Below are 20,160 nucleotides of genomic sequence, written 5' to 3'. Positions count from 1 at the left end.
AAGTGCATTGTATTGTCATAATCCCATTGACCAAGTTGAATGCTGAATGTGCAAAAATCTTTCCATAAAATGTAATGTAAATCAAATACTGGAAAAGTTTGTGAATTGGTCTGCGACTTCGTTCTATAGGAATGACCCCTAAAGCTTCTTATCCTGTTATGGTTGCCATAGGGAAGTTGTGATCAGTGCTTAATTTGAGCAAGTGTTTGCCGGTGCGCTGCACCAACACTTCTGCCAGTCCACCATATGGTAGCGATGTTCGTCTAATTTTGAGGTGAGCAACGCAGTGTTTAATAAATTCAAGTAGATTGAAAATGTACAATATCTGCCCCCATTATTATAGCTTTGGTGGCACTGAATAGTCCTAGTTGTCACACTTGTAGGTGTGCAGTGTTTAGTAGATGTGTGGGCATTTGAGTTGGTAGTGCAATGGGTCGTGCAAGCTGCAGTGGCCTCCTGAGAAGGGCCCTTGCACTTACATTTTTAAACTGGTTGTGGTCAAATGTTCCCAAAATCACTTCACAGATGTACATCAGACATGGCATTAAGGCAGAGCTTAGGCCCATAAAGTGCATTCCATGATTTTATCTAATCATTTTTACAGTATGTGGTCCATAGAGGAATACGTGTGTCCATTCTGAAAAATATTTTGTTCCTTAGGAATGGCTTAGGCCACCAGTGGTGACAGTGCAGTTTTCCCCAGGAAAAAAAGGAAAAATGTATTCATGGCTCCACAAACCCTACTTTAGTTTCATGGATTGACAAAAAAATTTGCCATGAACTTTGGGAGAAATATAATTACTGAATTGACAAAAAATGATTTCAGGTGAAATATTATCAGTCTAAGCCCCTTCCCTCTGCTCGCAACAATGTATACTGTCAGCACGACTTCAGCAAAGGCCTAATTTGTGAGTCTGAGACGTTTTTTAGGCATATGCATGAAGGGCATGGCAGATTCAGAGGATAGCGTAACATTTTGCTTGCTCTCCCCGAGTTCTACAAGCCTCTTAGAGGGGCCTCATTTAAGACTCAAATTGCAAATGATTTTAATATCCAGTTTATACCAAACTGACTATTTATTAATTCCTATTAATTCCTTATGACAATATTGATTTGAAATCCTTGCCTTATAGTGGGACGATCTAGTGAAAGCCCATCTTTATTTTTTGACATTGTGTTCCTTGAAGAGGGGTGTCCAGGGTGAATCCAAGTGACTTAACATTTAGTTAAATATGGGGTTCAAAGCCATCAAAGTTCATGTCCTGTGTAAGAAAGTAGCCTCTTTCTAGAATTGTTACCCCCACTTTTAGCCTGCTTGTGAGTATATGTCAGTGTGTTTTTACTGTGTCACTGGGATCCTGCTAGCCAGGACCCCAGCGCTCATAGTGAAAACCTGATTTGTCAGTGTGTTTTATCTGTCTCATTGGGATCCTGCTAGCCAGGTCCCCAGTGCTCATAATTGTGGCCTGAATGTGTATACCTGTGTAGTGCCTAACTGTGTCACTGAGGCTCTGCTAATCAGAACCTCAGTGCTTATGCTCTCTCTGTGACTTTAAATTTGTCACTAGAGGCTTGTGACCACTTTTAAATTGGCACACTGGAACACCCTTATAATTCCCTATTATATGGTACCTAGGTACCCAGGATATTGGGGTTCCAGGAGATCCCTATGGGCTGCAGCATTTCTTTTGCCACACCTAGGGAGCTCAGACAAACCTTTACACAGGACTGCCACTGCAGCCTGAGTGAAATAACGCACGCGTTATTTCACAGCCATTTTCACTGCACTTAAGTAACTTATAAGTCACCTATATGTCTAACCTTCACTTGCTGAAGGTTAGGTGCAAAGTTACTAAGTGTGAGGGCACTATTGCACTAGCAAAGGTGCCCCCACATAGTTCAGGGCCATTTCCCCGGACTTTGTGAGTGCGGGGACACCATTACATGCCTGCACTACATACAGGTCAATACCTATATGTAGCTTCACAATGGTAACTCCGAACATGGCCATGTAACAGGTCTAAGATCATGGGATTGTCCCCCCATACCAAATCTGGTATTGGGGAGCCAATTCCATGCATCCCGGGGCTCCACCATGGATCCTGGGTACTGCCAAACCAGCTATCTGGGGTTTTCTCTGCAGCTACCGCTGCTGCCACCCCACAGACAGGGTTCTGCCCTCCTGGGTTCTGGGCAGCCCAGTCCCAGGAAGGCAGAACAAAGAATTTCCTCTGAGAGAGGGTTTTACACCCTCTCCCTTTGGAAATAGGTGTTAAAGGCTGGGGAGGGGTAGTCACTCCCAGCCTCTGGAAATCCTTTGAAGGACACAGATGGTGCCCTCCTTGCATGAGCCCGTCTACACCGGTTTAGGGAATCCCTAGTCCCTGCTCTGGCGTGAAACTGGACAAAGAAAAGTGGAGTGACCACTCCCCTGTCCATCACCACCCCAGGGGTGGTGCCCAGAGCTCCTCCAGTGTGTCCCAGACCACTGCCATCTTGTTTCCAGGGGTGTGAGGGCACTCTGGAGGCCTCTGAGTGGCCAGTGCCCACAGGTGACGTCAGAGACCCCTCCTGATAGGTGCTTACCTGACTAAGTGGCCAACCCTCCTCTGAGGGCTATTTAGGGTCTCTCCAGTGGGCTTTTCCTCAGATAACGACTTGCAAGAATTCACCAAAGTTCCTCTGCACCTCTCTCTTCGACTTCTGCCAAGGATTGACCGCAGACTGCTCCAGGACGCCTGCAAAACTGAAACAAAGTAGCAAGAAGACTACCAGCGACACTGTAGCGCCTAATCCTGCCAGCTTTCTCAACTGTTTCCTGGTGGTGCATGCTCTGGGGGCTGCCTGCCTTCACCCTGCACTGGAAGCCATGAAGAAATCTCCTGTGGGTCGACAGAATCTTCCCCCTGCTCCAGCAGGCACCAAACTTCAGCTTCACCGCTACACTGGGTCCCCTCCCATCCTGATGAGCGTGGCCCCTGGAACACAGGTGGTGGACCCAAGTGACCCAGACTGTCCAGTGTTCCAACTGTCCAAATTTGGAGGAGGTAAATCCTTGCCTCCCCTCTCCAGACAGTATTGCTGTGCACCGCGTGAACTGCAGCTACAAGGGCTTCTGTGCACATTTCCAAGAAATCCTGCATGCACAGCTGAGCCTAGGTCCCGAGCACTCTGTCCTGCAATGCTCAGGTCCCTGAGTTGATCTCCGGTGTCATGGGACCTCCTTTTGCAGTGTTGAGATGACTGCTGTGTTCAGACTTCTTTAACCCGTGTTCAAGGACTTCTGTGGGTGCTTCCTGCTTGTGCGTGGGCTCTCTACGTTGCTGAGGGTCCCCTCTGTCTCCCTTTCCAAGTGGCGACACCTGGTCTTTCCTGGGCCCGGGCAGCACCCTTTTCCTCTAACTGCAACTCTTGCAGCTAGCAAGGCTTGTTTGCAGTATTTTGTAAAGGAAACACTTCTGCATCCTCCAGCACGCTGTGGGACATCTTCTGCATGAAGAAGAACTTCCTACCTCCTTTCGTGGTTACAGAATCTGCAGCTTCTTCCAACCAAAGGCAGCCATTTCGCACCTTCATCCGGGGTTTAATGGGCTTCTGCACCCCCGGACAATTTCGCGACTCTTGTACTTGGTCCCCTTCCTTTGCAGGTCCTCAGGTACAGGAATCTATCTTCAGTGCTTTGCAGTCTGTTGTGGTCTTTGCACAATCTCTTATCACGACTTTGGTGTGTTTCTAGGGAAATAGTAGTACTTTACTCCTACTTTCCATGGTCTTGGGGTGGGGTATCTTATACTCCCAGCAACCCTCTACAAACAACACTAGCCTAGGTCCATTCGTGGTTCGCATTCCACTTTCTTAGTATATGGTTTGTGTTGCCCCTAGGCCTATTGCATCCTTTTGTATTATACAGTGTTTGCACTACTTTCTGACTGTTTTACTTACCTGATTTGGTCTGTTGTGTATATTTTGTGTATTTTACTTACCTCCTAAGGGAGTATATCCTCTGAGATATTTTTAGCACATTGTCACTAAAATAAAGTACCTTTATTTGTAGTAACCCTGAGTATTGTCTTTCTTATGATACAGTACCTATATGATATAAGTGGTATAGTAGGAGCTTCGCATGTCTCCTAGTTCAACCTTCGCTGCTCTGCTATAGCTACCTCTATCAGCCTAAGCTGCTAGAACACTACTACTCTACTTATAAGGGATAGCTGGACCTGGCACAAGGTGTTAGTACCATTGGTACTCACTATAAGCCAGGCCAGCCTCCTACATTGGCGGCAGCGATGGGATAAGTACTTGTAACTGCTTTACCACTTTGTCATTTGTGCTTTTCATAAGAAAACCATATTCTAAATACTTAGAAATATACACAAGTAACCTTAACAGTCTTGCTTTCTTTCTAAAACGTTTCAGAAAAGTTTGAAAAAGTTTTTCTCTTTTCTTTAAAAGTTTTCTAAACTTTTTCTCTCTTCCCTAACCTCTTTCTTTCCACTATGTCTGTGGTAGAGGCCACTCTCAAAGTTGTGAAGATAACATATGAGAATCTAAACTTTAAAAGTTTGAGGGGTCTCTGTATAGAAAGGAGTTTAGGGATTGGTAAGAACCCTACCAAAGATCTCCTTCTTAGCCTTCTCCTTGAAAGTGACCAGAATCAGACTGGCCAAACCCAGGATCAGGAGGTAGAGGAGGTGGTTACCCAGGTAGAATCAGGGGAGGGCCCTGAGGACTCTGGGGAGAGTACTTCCAAAGACCTTTCAGTTATCAGGCCACCAAGTGAAGCTGGTAGTGGGAGGGGGTCACACATCAGTAGGGCACCTTTCAGTCCAAAAGGCCAGGTCACTAGGGTTCAGGTAGTTAGAGAAATGTCCACTTCTGCTAATTCTCACATTACCTCTGTGTCAGAGAATTCCCAAACCTCCCACCCTGAGGATAACACCCTAGACAGGGAACTCAGAAAGCTGAGGTTGGAAGAGGCCAGACTGAAGCTAAGACATCAGCAGTTGGCCTTAGACAGGGAATCTCTAGATGTAGAGAGGGAAAGACAGAAGTTGGGGTTAGTTCCCCATGGTGGCAGCAGCAATCTTGATAGTCATCCTGTTAGAGAAACAGATTCAAGAAACCTGCATAAGATTGTCCCCCCTTACAAGGAGGGGGAATAAAATAAACAAGTGGTTTTCTGCACTTGAGAGGGCCTGTATGGCGCTGTTGGTCCCTCAAAGGCAGTGGGCTGCTATATTGCGTCTATCTTTCACTGGCAAAGTTAGGGACAGACTCCTTATTGTCAGGGAGAGTGATGCCAACAACTACAAAGTTTTGAAAGATGCAGTCTTAGAGGGATTTGGCTTTACCACTGAACAATACAGGATAAAGTTCAGAGAAACCAGAAAAGAGTCCCCTCAAGACTGGACAGACTTTGTAGACTGTTCAGTGAAGGCCTCGGAGGGATGGTTACATGGCAGTAAGGTCACTGACTATCAAGCCTGTATAATCCTATTTTGAGAGAGCATATTTTGAATAATTGTGTGTCTGACTTGTTGCACCAGTACTTGGTAGACTCAGATCTTACCTCTCCCCAAGAATTGGGAAAGAAGGCAGACAAGAGTGAGCAGAAAAGCTCATACAGGGGGTGACAAGGATGGCAAGAAGAAAGATGGTGAAAAATCTCAGGATAAGCAAGAGGATAAAAGTAAAAACAAAGATCCTTCTTCACATCCTAAACACTCTTCAGGGGGTGGGGATAAATCATCTTTTTCCTCTTCTTCACAAACTACACACATTAAAAAGCCTTGGTGCTATGTGTGTAAAAATAAAGGCCATTGGCCAGGGGATAAGTCCTGTCCAGGAAAAGCCTCTGAGCCTACCACCGCTACTACATCAAACTCTAGTGCCCCTAGAAGTAGTGGTAATAGTGGTGGAACTGCTGGCAACAGTCAAAATAAGGGTGTAGTTGGGTTCACTTTTGGGTCCATCATAGAAACTGGGGTAGTCAGTCCCAAGACAGTTTCTGTCACACCTGGTGGCATTGGCCTTGCCACACTGGCTGCTTGTCCCCTTACAATGGATAAGTACAGGCAATCAGTTTTAATAAATGGTGTTGAGGCCCAAGCCTACAGAGACACAGGTGCCAGTATTACTGCCTCCTACATCCTGGAGCCATATTTGTACTGTATGTTGTTTATTGTTCTTGGCAAAGAACAGAAATTTTGTCTTGATTGAGTTGAGCTTTAGATAGGTGCTGGACATCCAATTATGGATGATGTGCAACAAATGTTTTAGGCATTAAATGTTGAAAGCACATGAGACTTTCAACTAGAGTTTTGGATCATCAGAATCCTGGTGAATTGAGATGCTGCTATTTGCAAGTAGACCACCATGTGGCTCCATGTACGTGCTGAAGATGACAGGGGAAGGTATGGAACCCATAGAGACTCCACAGTTAAAAAGGATCATTTGGGCTCTGGGGCTGTCTATGTGAACAACTGGTGCTGGTTGAAAAGGAAGGATGAGAGCAAGTGTAGGACATTGCAGGTAAATCCTATTCGAGCGTCCAGGATGTGTATGATGGTGGGATGGTAGACTATGTTGAGGGCAGCTGAGCGGTCCAGCAATATCAGGCAGGAGGGGGTCAACTTTATCTGAGGTCAGAAGGCCATCGCCTACAATGTGTAAGGTAGCGGTCTCTGTGTTGCAGCATGATCTGAAGGCAGATTGATAGTTGGGCAGAAGCTGGTTTGTATTAATATTAATGTGATTCTAGAGTTGAACATAGATTACGTCAATGAACTTGCCAATGAATGATAGGTATGTGGCATTAACAATGTTGTCTACAGGTGAAGGAGAATCCCCAGAGAGAGTTTTGGAGATGGATTAGGGTAAGATATTATCTTCATACAGAGTGGGTTTGAAAGAGCTGAGTATTTCAGCAAGATGTGCAAGAGATATGACTTTGAAGGATGATCATTGAGGGATTCTTTGGGAAGGAGTGGATGCAAGACAGGCTTGGTATTGTCGATATGCTGTTGGATCTTCTGTATTTTTTCACTGAAAAACATCTTGATGGCCTTGCACTTTTCTATGGATTTAGGAATAGATGAATCCAGAGGGGATGGATGCAGTGCTTGATTGTCTCGAAAAGGTTTGTGCTTCTGGTGATGGCTTCATGGATGATGTTGCTATAGCTTATTTCTTTGGCAGGTGTAATATACCTGCCTGTTGCACTGAGGGACTTCAGTACTGTGTGATCATCAGGAGTTCTTTTTTTCTGTCATTTTCTTTCCTGTTTGAAGATGGATCCTCTATTGTCAACAAGGTCTTTACAGTACCAGGATGCTTAAGCCTCTGCCTTTAATAATTCAAACTTTACTTGAGGCATGGATGTTCATATAGTTTTCCAAAAAAGTGTGGAAGTTGTTTAAAAGGGTGTTTGCATTGGATGTGGGGTTGATAGGATGAGTTCAAGCATCAGGTTGTCCACAAAGAACTCTCTGAAGGTTTGATCTTCTCTTTTTGGTTGCCATTGATTTGTTGGTAGGACTCTAAACACGGAGATCAGGATAGCGAAGTGCTAGGTCCATTATAAGGGAATGGGTGGTTTGATCTGAATTGTTGATGATGTTAAGAAGACAAGGTGAAGGATGTAGCCTGTGGAGTGTGTTGGTTGTGACATGCTGTACCAAGTTGAATGTGTGTTGATGCGGTTGAGCAGGGTGTTTCTTTTTTGAGCTTGTGTTGTCTGCGTGGCATGGGCATTTACAAGATGGCTGTGTTTCTAAGAATTCATCAATGCAGTATTTGTTCTGTATACAAGATGGTTGGCATGGTCTGAGCAGCGGCAGCTCCTCCGTTAAGGCAGAGGAGCATCTCCCATTGCTGACAGCCAGCAAATATAAACATGAAAAATAAAATGATAATATAAGATTTTTTTTTCATTTTAGTTTTCATCCTGCAGGTTGCCAGCCAAACCGACTGAGCATTTGAGCCAGTCTTAGGGCGGGGCATGGCCATACAGTAGGTGGGGGGTGTGGTGGGAACTGGTAAGTGCATATGCTGGTTTGGTGTGCTGTCTTAGGACAGCCAGACCAATTTGCGCACTTAGCAGCCTCCAACCCGAGCTGTGTTGCACAGCTGGGAAGAGAGCAGACTGCCAGTTCCTTTGTGAGTGCAAAATCATGCCTCTCAGACCAATCCCGGTGCTTCTTTCATGCTGGGTAATAGTATTACCAGAATGACAGCAGCATCTGGATTGGCCTACGGGAGTCTGAGAGCCTGTGCACCAGCACTGACTGCCTAGGCAGGAAAATAAGAGCATGGAGGCGGAGGCCGGCAGCAGGTAAGTAATCTTTAGTTTTATTCTTCCCAATGATCACTGAGATATTCCATGCTGCTCGCAGCTGTACCCACGGAAGGAGCACTCAGGGAGCAAGACTTGGCTCCATTACCATTATGACTGATTAACACGCCTTACATATGTTAGTTCCATGCAGCATAAACAATTGACACTATTAACACTACACCAATGTAGGGTACTCAGTTTACCGCCCTGAAAAGGACTGAAGGCAAAGTCAGCTTTGGAGTGATCCAAACTTTTTTCACCGTTTTTTTCAGCAGAAAACATTCATCTCACAGAGCCATCCTTCCCGCTATCAGCATTAATCCTATCAAGTTATTGTTTACGTCAATAGTTGTAAATTAGTTTTACATTCCTTCCTTATGCTATGGCAAGTGCTGGGTGAGTAAAGTGCAGCGTATCACACATGATAAACAGTCTCGTGGCTCGACGTGCACAGCTTTCGTCAAGGTATAGAAACACATATCACACGATAAAGTGTTGTGGCACGGGTGATGGAAAATGGCGTGGAATGACCTCCACTAAGGCATAGAACGACAGGGCTCAATTCCACTCACTGCTGCGGTCTCCAAGCTACGGAGATCTCTCCCCAGTCAGTGCCAAGGCCTAGTCATGGCGACTTAATATTATAACACGTACTCTACCCCCAGGGTGCAAGGGGCAGAGCTTCCACCGTTGCTGCACGGTTCGCCAGCGTGACACAGGCACTCCGGGCTTAGAACAATCAAAGTCCAAACCTTAAAAGTTATGTTATTCTCATCCCTTGAACAGCAGCCCGGGCTGTGCATACCTCGCTCTGCTACCCTGCCCTGCACAATTATAGGCACTGCCATGAAGTAACAGTGAGGATTGGGGAGATTCTTCCAGTGTCACTGTGTCCTATGCACTGCTGCAGTGACTGACGCAGTGTAACCTCAGGCCTGATCCGCTGTCAGTCATGCAACACACGGTAAAGTGCAAACTCACAACTTACCCCATACATCATAGACTGGGCTGCAACCAACAAAACAGCAGCAAATACTGTACTAAGGAAGATACTTTCATCAATGTTCACCACTCTGCATCCCTAGAGATACTTAGCTTTAACCCAGCAATATAGCTCAGTGAACTGAACTGTCCACTCTCTCAAAATGCAATTTATCTCTAGTCATGAGTTCGAACCCCGTGAGACAGAATCACCCTTCCATCTTTCTTTGGATCGTTACACTGAGTGACATGAATTAGGAAGTGATAATATCTGCAGTTTACAGTGCTTAGAAAGGGAAGAAGTTTGGTATTAGCACTACTTTAAATAGAAGGTGCTATGAGCATGCTTTAGTGCACATGCTATCCAGTGCTTCTGTCACCATCTTGCGTTTAACTCCTTGGTGTCCCATTGTTGGCAACACCTTTCCCACAGTGATCTTTCAGCCAGAAAGCACCCCGGTGCCAGATCCTTGGCTATACAGCACAGAGTTGGAGATGGCCACTAACTTGAATCAACAAGTTGCTACAGTTTAAGAAATTGCGTCTCTGTGAGCAATCCCTTGGCATTGGGCGCAGAGCAGAGAAGATCACGGGTATAAAAGGGAATGTGCATGTGATATTTCTAGCCACTTATTTTTATTCAATAACACCTAGCTAACTATAGAGGCAGCTGAAGTTATGCTAATATTTCTCTTAAATTAGGTCTGGTGGTGGCTTAGTGGACTAGTGCGTCCACTGTAGGGGCCTGTGTTCAACTTCCTGGTCACAGGTGCAAATGCTGGGGAGGTCCACTTAGCCTTTCATCTTTCTGACGGTGATAAAAGGAGTATCATTATGTTGGGTAAAAATGAATATCTGTTATTCAGCGCCAAGATACCCTTCGGTGAACGTGCGCTTTACAAATACACATTATGTTATGTATGTCAGATTAAGTTTAATGACTTCAGCTCTCATAAAGATCTGGTCACCTTTGTGATTCTAAACTGAGTGACCTTTAACTTGTTATTTTCAAATAATCTTGGTCTCTATGGATTTCATATAAAAAAGACTCAAACATTGTGCATTGATGCACATTTGTTTTCAAAGAGTGACTGAATGAGTGGCAAGTGTGAGTGATCAACTGAGTTACTCCTTAGGCAGGAGTTTGACTACTTGAGTTATGAGTGAGTAAGTAAGAGTGTGCGTGCATATTAATCTTCAATCGAGTGAATGAGTCAATGAATTGGTGAGTATCGTAGCAGGTGACTCAGTTATCAGCGAGTGGCTAGGCAGATGAGTAAATCGATCGCTAAGTGATTGTGTGAATGAGCAGAAGGATGGATGGATGGATGGATGGAAGCCTGAGAGAGAGAGTGACTGGGAACCTTTTATGAAAAAGAGAGTGTGAGAGAGAGAGAGAGAGTGTTGATTACTATCATAACTCCCTCTTTGGAGACCATACAAATAGCTGTAGACAATGAGTGCCGGATATAGAAGCATTGTACTGTACTGTAACATTTATATATTGCTTACTACCCATGTGTGGGGCACTGATACCACCTAAGCTGTACTTCAGGGAGGTGGAGGTGTTGGTGGTCATTAGCTAAGCAGAGCTTTCATTACTTCTTATTAGCAGCTGCTGAGCAGCTCCTACCAATCTTTACTGAATTTTTTCTTGGGAGGAGGACCCAACCTGGACCCTACATTTGTCCACTAAGCTTTCTCGCTTCCCTCACTACATAAAATTCTTGCCCAACTTTTATGCCCCGACACTTTCAAATGTCACCAGCTGCCACTGGCTCTGAGTTGTAGAGAGTGAGAAATGGTATTTCAGCAGCTTCTTGGTGTTGGGTCTTACTTGCTTGAAAAGGGTGCATCAAGGCCTCCTCCCTTCTTATCTGTGCAGTCCACATTAAATTTTTTTTTTTTATTGTTCATATGTACAAACAGCATATAGTTGCCCATTGTTTTACAGTATAGTGGTGGATGAATGTCTTACACATTTGTTCACACTGTCTAAACAACGGTTTAATAGCAAAAAATCACATTTTGTATTTTTTCATTAAAAGATAGAAACAGCTGTCTTTTTAATATTACCCTCCCTAACTCTTCCTCCCCTATCTTACCTTGTTCCTGTGAACTGCCTTGTTGGAAATGGCCGTCTCTGCAGGGTCACCCCAAAAAGTTTGCCTTTTAACCTCCTCTTTTTTGCTGCATTCGTTTTCGTTGGCCTTAGGACTCTGTGCAGCTTTCCACTGCTACCTAGCGCTAAAGTGTTTGTGCTCTCTCCCTAAAAAACGGTACAGTTGGCATATACCTAATTGATATATTTCATTTACTTGTAAGTCAAGTGTAGAGGTGTATACCATATACCCAGGGCCTGTAAATTAAATGTTACAGTGGGCTTGCAGCACATATTGTGCAGCCTACTTAAGTAGCCCCTAAAACATGTCCCAGGTCTGCCATTGCAGTCTGAATGCAGTGTTTCACTGCCACGTCAACCTGGTATTTAAACCCTCCTTGCCAAGCCTTAAACTCCCCTTTTATTACATATAAGTCACCCTCAGGTAGGCCTTATGTAGCCCAGAGAGCAGGGCCCTGTAAAATTAACAGGTTGGACATGTACCATTGAGTTTTCTATGTCCTGGTATTGAAAAATGCCCACATTTGTTTTTCATTACTGTGAGGCAAACCCCTCCCATAGGATAACATTAGGGATTCCTTAATACCTTTTAAATAAACTATAATTCCTAATTGAGAGGAGGTAGAAGTCCAATGGTTGGTACCCAAGGTTCTGTAATGATAAACCCTGTTTATTCATAAAGTCAGATTTTTCATTACTATTTTTAAAATGCCACTTTTAGAAAGTTGGCATTTTCCTGCCCATAGCTCTTTGTGCCTTCAGCCTGACTTGGGTTACGTGACTGGGTGTAGCTGACAGTTAGACTTTTTGAATTCCACCCAGGCAGCCTCACAATAGTCAGACTTGGTGTGCGATTAACTAGTTGATGGGTGGGCGGACCTGAGCACAGCCCTACTTGCATCGGAATAGGCTGTACGCTGTCTTCTCCCAGCAGGCCTAACAAACCTGTCTTGTTACAGCAGTCAAGTTGGAGCCAGGTCAGGGGAGTCAGGAAATTCCACAAACTTCAAAGAACCTTTCTAGATACTTCTCCCACCTTCTAGTAAAAGGACACCACAGTATTAAAATAGGACTCTAAGAGGAATGCCTACTGCTGTGACCTGCTGTACACTGTGCCAGACTGCTGCTGTACCTGGAAGGACTGCTTTGGCTACCTGGAGCCTGCCTTGAACCCACAGCGCCCCCCTGCTGTTGAGCCCTGCTTCTATGCTTGCACCCAGGACTGCCAGAAGTGACTCCAAGTGCTAGTATTCTGACCTCCTGTACAGAGCCACAGGAACACAGCAGGCTCCTACCATCTTGAACCCGCACTTGAACCCAGCCTGAGTGAATCCTGAACCACCAAGAGGTCTCTATACACTCCTGGACCATTGGTTGTGGTGCTAAATGTGGCCCGATATCTGTGGTTGGCGATTTTATCTTTTAGGCCCCATTTTGAACCCTAAACTTTAGAAATTCATAACTCTGGTCCTACTGATCTATTGCGTGTTGTTTTGGTGTCAATTTATTCAATTTTACTCAGTTTTTTAAATTGGTTTGGGATTTTTCTTGTGGTGTGTTTTCATTTTATTACTTTTATTGTGCTGCATGAATACTTTACAATTGCCTCTGTGTTAAACCTGACTGTTTTTTTGTGCTAAGCTACCAATGGTTAAGCACAGGTTAATTCAATGTCTTTTTCTGGTTCACCCTGCAAGGATTATAGATGTTGCTTTACAAGGGCTCACACCCCAGTTAACCAACAACCCAATTTCTCACTTTGGCACAATTAGTAGCATGCCTCAATAACAGTTCCCTCCATAAGTATGGTGTTTTCCCATTAAAGTTTTTCCTTCCAAAAGGGGGGGTCATCTTGTCTACTTAAGGTTTCCTGTGTATCCACACAGTAATATATATCCTGGCCATTGTGGTCTTTGGGCAAAGTAATGTGTGTAAGATACCTGCCCTTGTCAGGTTGATCATGGTGGTAAAAAGTCATCTTTGGTGATTTTTTCAAAGCTTTCCACTAGTGTATCCCATGCTTGAGCAATAGGGTACTTCAGGAATCCAGCTCTCTTGTTCAGTGATGTGCTCCCAAGGGATTGGAGATTTGGTCCATGTATTCATTGTATTGGAAGGGGGCTTTTCCAATGCAGCATTGTATTACATTTCTCCAGTATCAGTGCCAAATCTGTGCGATCCACTTGATGAATGCTGTGGGAAGAAGGATGTCTATGGTGTGCGAGGATGTGGGGTCGAGCCATGTTTCTGTGAGAAGAGAGTGTCAACCCTGAGATAAGTGATGAGGTGCATGGAGTAATCTGGTGTGTCTGGTTCCTGGAGTATTGCAGAGCAAGTGTCAATGAACATGAGTTGGAATGTGTGTTCTGCAGTTTGAGGGTGTGTGGTACATAATTGGGTCTGTGTGTTGTGTGAATCCTATATGAGTATTTGGGCTGTCTAGTTTTGAGTTTTGAATCCCCCAAAGTGTTTGGGGGATTGGCAGTATTGGGTGCAGGCTGAGGCACATGATTACCTCTTATGTTTAATTGGAACTTGGGATTTAGCCCAAGGCTCTTCTGGGCCAAAAAAGGCAATTCCATTATACATATCCGCCCTTTCTTGGGTACACGCAGGCAATGGGACACCCTGAAGAGATGACTGAAATAGGGAGAAGTCAGGAAGTGATGTCACTTGCTATGCAGATAGATGATGGGAAATACAATCCTCTTGTCTGGCTTCTTTTAGGAAAGCCGATAATACTGTTTATGTGCATAGGCCTTGCAGGGAGTATGAACAGAGCGGTGACCCAGTAATTTACACATAGGTAATGCTGTAAACAAGGTCAGCAACATTTTCACCCAGCTGGAGGTAAGAGACAGTGGCATTCACAAAACTACAAAGTACATTTCAAATTACATTATGACCAATGTGGCCACACAAGGAAAGCCAATTTTGAAATAAAGTTTAAGGGTATTATTACAAACTGATACACAAGTTAATGTAAACAATTCTCAGGAGCAAACTATAGAGGTAAAGGACGGACAAAGGGTGTCCAAGTCTTTGGAAAAACGAAGGTTACTCAGCATTAAACATACTAAACATCCAATGCAAGCAACACAGAATAACAACGAGAGAATCTAATGATCACTGAATACATGCTGACCAGCTCTCCTCAACATGGAAACAATTTTAATGTATCAAAGTTAGTTAAAAAACAAAGGGAACATCCCTTCAGAAACAAGTCACTAACTGAAGTGCTGGGCTAACAGATTTGAGCACAAAAGCTAAAATGAAAATAGTACAAAAATAATTTGGGAAAACAATATCTGGGCCAAATAGAGACTAGCTAAGGTTAACTGGCGGCTGGTGATTTTAGGAGGGTGGGGGTGAACTGGACACATCCATTCACAACACTCATAACTAAATATTCAAACATACATGCACGCACCAAACATTAATAAAAAAAAAACACACACACAAACACGTACCTGCAGCTTTGTCTGGTAGGTCCCAGGAGGGTTGGGACTGCTGCCTTCCCTCATTGGTTGACCTTAGGGAAGCCAATGAGGGAAGACCGCAGTCCCAACTTCATCACAGAGTGGGATGGGGTCAGTGAGACTGCTGCCCCCAACCCACTCTGGGATAAAGTGTCACTGATTGACACTCAGCCCTGGGTGCGTCAGGGTTTAAAATTGAAGCACCCAGGTTCGAGGCAATGAGTGACGCTACTCCTCATCACCGAAGGGAAGGGCTTTGAGGACCATTGCTGAGCTGAGGTGGTCACACCCACTGGAGATGTGACATCCTCAACCCAGAAAAGTTCAGCTCAGGCAGCTGGGAGCCTGCAAATTTAGTGCATGTCTATATCCTGGCTGCCTGACCAGAAAGTGAGAAGTGTCTGTCAGGCTGACCTTTGCTCTTCTTGATGGGTAAAAGGTGAGGGGGCATGGCTCCTCAGCCCAAATGGACCGGCCGCGGCTGCTAAGGTTTGTAAAAAGTAAGTAAAATAAAAAGTGTTAGCATTCAGAAGTTCCATCAAGAGTATTCTCAGGAAGTCAGAAAAATCTTAAGTGTAATGTTTCAGCATTTTAAGGATGGGTGAGGAAAAAGGGGCAATAAGACTTGTACCACATACAGTCCGTAGATATGACCATGCAGAAGTCACCAGCAATAGTGACAAAGGCAAAAGGCTCAGCAAAGTCTCTGATCATCAGCAAAAGGAAAAAGTGACAAGAGTGTCCGTAGGGAAGAGCAAAAACGTGCTCAAACAATTTGCGATTCTCTAAACGGGGTCGCAATTTTAAGGAATTGCTATTTTAGCGATTCCTTAAAATTGCATAGCGAATGCCTTCCATACATACTGAAAGGTGTTTTTGCATTCGCAAACGGCCGTTCGCACCGTTTGTGAATACAAAAGGCTTTGATACATCTGGCCCTATGTGTTGTACTTGTAAGGAATTTATTCAGCTGTTTTAACTTTATTTTAATTACTTTCTTACCTGTTTTAACTACTGTTCCTTTTAATGCATTTTATTGTATGAAATTCTATGGATTTTTCTTTTATACAGCACCATAAGTTTGTAAGTTTGCATTTGTATTTTTTATATGATAATTAATGTCGCGATTCGCCAAATAAAGATATTGGATTGGTTATTATACTCACCCTAATATGTGCAAATAACCCTGTCTAGGAGGAGGAGTAAGTTAAGCAAGGGTGCATCTCAGCATGGGTTCACAGCTGCAGAGGATCAGTCTTTTGATGACCTTGCCTGTGTTTTTAGGTGATAGCAATAAGGGTGTCTTATTGCTTCATGTCAGCAGGACACAGTTTTTCCAGTCCTGAGCTTCAATTTAACAAATCAGTGCATTCTGTGAGCCGTATTCCTCATCTGCTTCCAAAGTAACAAATATTTTATAAATGAAAGGAATAGCATGCTGATAATCTGTCTGGACCAGTCCAGTCCTGTGTAGAGACCAAGGCAAAATCCACAAAACTGCATATTTGGCACTGGCTTTCTTGTGCAGTACTTTGGATGCTTGGCCTTTTCCTACTTTTACAAGAAGGACAGTTCTGTGGTACAATATTGAAGATCAGCAATATAGCACATTGCTTACCCTGGCACACTACTTCTGATAGAAGAATGTGTCTGAAACAATATGCCGACTTGGTATTTACTATTTTACAGAAATACCGTGCTCTTGGTGCCCTTACTTCTAGCAAAGCAGTTAAGATGCTCACTAATTCTGATGCGATTAAATGTTTCAGGACAAGGGAAATTGTAAAAACCTAGGTAGAAAACATTTCTCTTACTGTGGTATTGTTGGTGTTTTGTGTGCAGACTGAAGAGGGACAGGACAGACTCTACTCCACCTCCAAAAGATGTATTTATTGTATTTACATTCCCAGTGGCAATAGGAGAGAGAGCAAAACACTCTGTGAGACAGTCAATTTTTTTGTTGAGCAAAAGTATTTAAAGAGAGGCATCCACAATCTCAAAAGTCTGAAAACCTTTTTCAGCTACATATTTTCATGGATGAATGAAGGGTGGAGGCTGAGCTGTAACACTTTTTGGGGGGTAGAAGGCTTACTGGATAGTGCCAATTTCACTGTAATTCCCCAGGAGTTTCATTAATAATTACCATCATAAGTTGTGAAAAGTCCTCTAAACCTTGCTATTCTCCAAATACAAACCGAGCTGACAGTCAGTAGGTGTTTGTTGGTGATGTAACTGCACAAAGAGGGGTTCACTGGAGAATGTGCTCTCTTTAAAAGCCAATATCCTGCCACACCATGTTTTAATTATGTGTCATGAAAATGCGCTGCTGGACACCACTCTTTCTTAGACTTTCTTGCTGACAGGCTTTCACATATCTGGTACATTCGTTCTTTGAGCAGCAAATTAGATTATTCTTTACCATGATGGCGTTAGAAAGATAATGCCGATGACCAGCTCTCCCACTCGGTTACCTGCTCCAGCACCACTCCCTGCCAGACTTGGCAGAGTAAATTAGGGAGCAATGAAGAGATCCTTTCTGGCATAACAAATCGTAGCGTTTTTGGCTGAGCACGTAGAAGGGATACATATCACTTACCCACACGTATTGCCAAAACCAGTAGGTGTGGCTTATAACTGAAAAGGAATGCCAAACCTGTTGGCCTTGCCAATCCTTGTTTTTATCTTTGCATTCTTTATTTCAGTTCCTTCAGCAATAAAGGTTGCTACATTCATCGTAGATTAAAGACATTTCCTTTCCAAATGAAATTTCTCAACCACCCAAATTCGTGAGCCATAAAAACCTCTTTTGAATCTTTTCTTTTCATCTGTCTACGAGTTTAGGAAAAAGAAGCGTCATATCATTGCGAAGGCACGTACTGTGTAGAGCTTTTCCCCTCTTTCTTCTGGAGGGTGGTCTCTATTGGATTAGCTTTTGCCATTGAAAACACACATATTTGTTTGCATTCCTCAAAGAGTTATTTTTTGTTTTTTTAATTTTATTTTAGCATTTGTTGGTAACAGAACCCAAACAGAACACAGCTCTGAGATCAACAAGTACAGATTATAGTCAGTGTAGAGTACAAGACACAACTGGAGTCTCATGAACTATCATAAGTATAAGTCAAGAAGAAGGCGGCATGTCGCCGCTAAGCGCTGTGTAAACAGAACTGCATCATTGAAACATCCTGATGCAAACAATGAAAAGAATAGGGGAGGAAGAGGAAAGGAGGAAGAACAAAGTGCAAGATGAGGAAGAAGAAAAAGAGAAAAAAGGGGGAACAAAGGAACACCGCAGCCTTCAAACCACCAACAGAAATGCAAGTAGTAATTGAATGGCATTTAAGGGGAGTGTAACTACTGCATAATCAGTGGGTAGTGCTGGGCAACCGTTTGTTGTTCGATGCTCTGGAGTCCAAAAAGGATCGCAGTGGGGCCCATATATTTCTCAGTCGGGAACCTTCAGGCATCAGTTCCCAGTATATCATTAGTTGTTCCTGACAGTACACAGCGTCGTATAACCATTCACAGCAACGGGGAGCCTGCCATCGCCCCCAGCACATCGCGACCCTACACTTAGCCAGCAGAAGCAGCAGTCCCACCAGCCTCCAGTGCGCGGGGGGAATCCCCTCGACATATCCCAAAGGAGCAAGCTTAGGGGTGTGCGCCAACAAGAGCCCAGTCATCTCCTCAGTCGCCCGCAACACCTCTGTCCAGTATTCTCGCAGTGCTGTACAACTCCACACCAGATGCAAGAAGTCCGCCTCAGGAGCCAGACACCTCTTGCAGCGCGCATCAGCTCGAATACCCGTACCCTTCAATCTCAGGGGTGTATAATACAAGCGATGTAGAAAATTGAAGTGAATAAGGTGCAGTCTATAGTTAGGGGACAGCTCTCTCATATGCGTGCAGCATCGTCGCCACACGTCATCAGGAATGGTTTCGCCTATGTCCTCCTCCCAGTGGGATTTAGCTTTAATCTCAGCTTCAGACACCGCGTTCTGCATGTAAACATATAGGGGGTCATTACAGCCCTGGCAGACGGTGTTAAAGCTGCCGTAATACCGCAAACAGGCCGGCGGACAAAAAAAGGAATCATGACCGTGGCGGAAACCGCCAACATAGACAGCCACTTTAACACTCCAACCGCCACGGCGGTACAGACAAGCAGTTCGGCGGTCACCGCCAACAGACAGGCGGAAGACAATGTACCGCCCACAGTATCACAACCCGCCAAACCGCCACCTTTTCCGGGGCGGATTCACCGTGGATAAAAACACGGCGGAAACAGCTTTTGCAATGGGAAAACGCTCACCTTAACACACCCCACGAGGAAGGAGGCCACCATGGAGCCCGAACTACAAATACTCCCTGCGCTTGTCTTCCTGCTCCTCTACGAACACCAGCAACGTAGGTGCCGAAGACAACGGTGAGTACTGCACCTACGACATAGGGGAGGGGGGAGGCAAAAGTCAGGGGGACACACACGCAACACCCCCACCCCCAAATCGACCCTCACCCACTACAACACACACCAATGCATTTCCAAACAGCATAGTAACAACCCACAACCCCTCCGGAAGAATGCAAAGACAAAAGGAAATCAGTTCAAACATTGTAAAGTATCAAAATACAGTAACCAAATATATACATATATATATATATATAATAAACATTCGAAAATCATACATCACGATTAGTACTGCAGGTATGCACATATCAATGTCCGTGGACCACTGGGACCAAAATGCATGGGCGAGGCCCACACTAGATACCTGCCCACAAACGGAGAGAACACTGCAGGGGCATCAGATAGAAGTACAACAGGCACCTCAGGGGGAAGGGAAGGAATACACCTCAGCCGGATTACAGCATCACACCAGATCCACGACGGGGCTCCATGCCCATTGATGTATCCTGGGGAGTGCAAAGCCACAGTCTCTCAAGTCTCTCCAGTGGGTGGTTTGCCCACTGTACCATCCTGGGGAGTGCAAAGCCACAGTCTCTCAAGTCTCTCTAGTGGGTGGTTTGCCCACTGTACCATCCTGGGGAGTGCAAAGCCACAGTCTCTCAAGTCTCTCCAGTGGGTGGTTTGCCCACTGCTTTATCCTGGGGAGTGCAAAGCCACAGTCTCTCAAGTCTCTCCAGTGGGTGGTTTGCCCACTGTACCATCCTGGGGAGTGCAAAGCCACAGTCTCTCAAGTCTCTCCAGTGGGTGGTTTGCCCACTGTACCATCCTGGGG

General features: G+C 44.6%; 1 protein-coding gene across 1 annotated transcript in view; it reads right to left on the bottom strand.

Annotated features, from left to right (window-relative positions):
- The window catches only part of LOC138287187 (NACHT, LRR and PYD domains-containing protein 3-like), a 593,954-nt gene that overhangs the window by 4,904 nt on the left and 568,890 nt on the right, over positions 1 to 20,160 (bottom strand). The window lies entirely within an intron of this gene.

This window comes from Pleurodeles waltl, chromosome 4_1 (genome assembly GCF_031143425.1).
Source record: "Pleurodeles waltl isolate 20211129_DDA chromosome 4_1, aPleWal1.hap1.20221129, whole genome shotgun sequence".
Taxonomy (NCBI): Eukaryota; Metazoa; Chordata; class Amphibia; order Caudata; family Salamandridae; genus Pleurodeles; species Pleurodeles waltl.
Note: the sequence above shows the minus strand (reverse complement) of the source record. Positions and strands in the feature narration are given on the sequence as shown.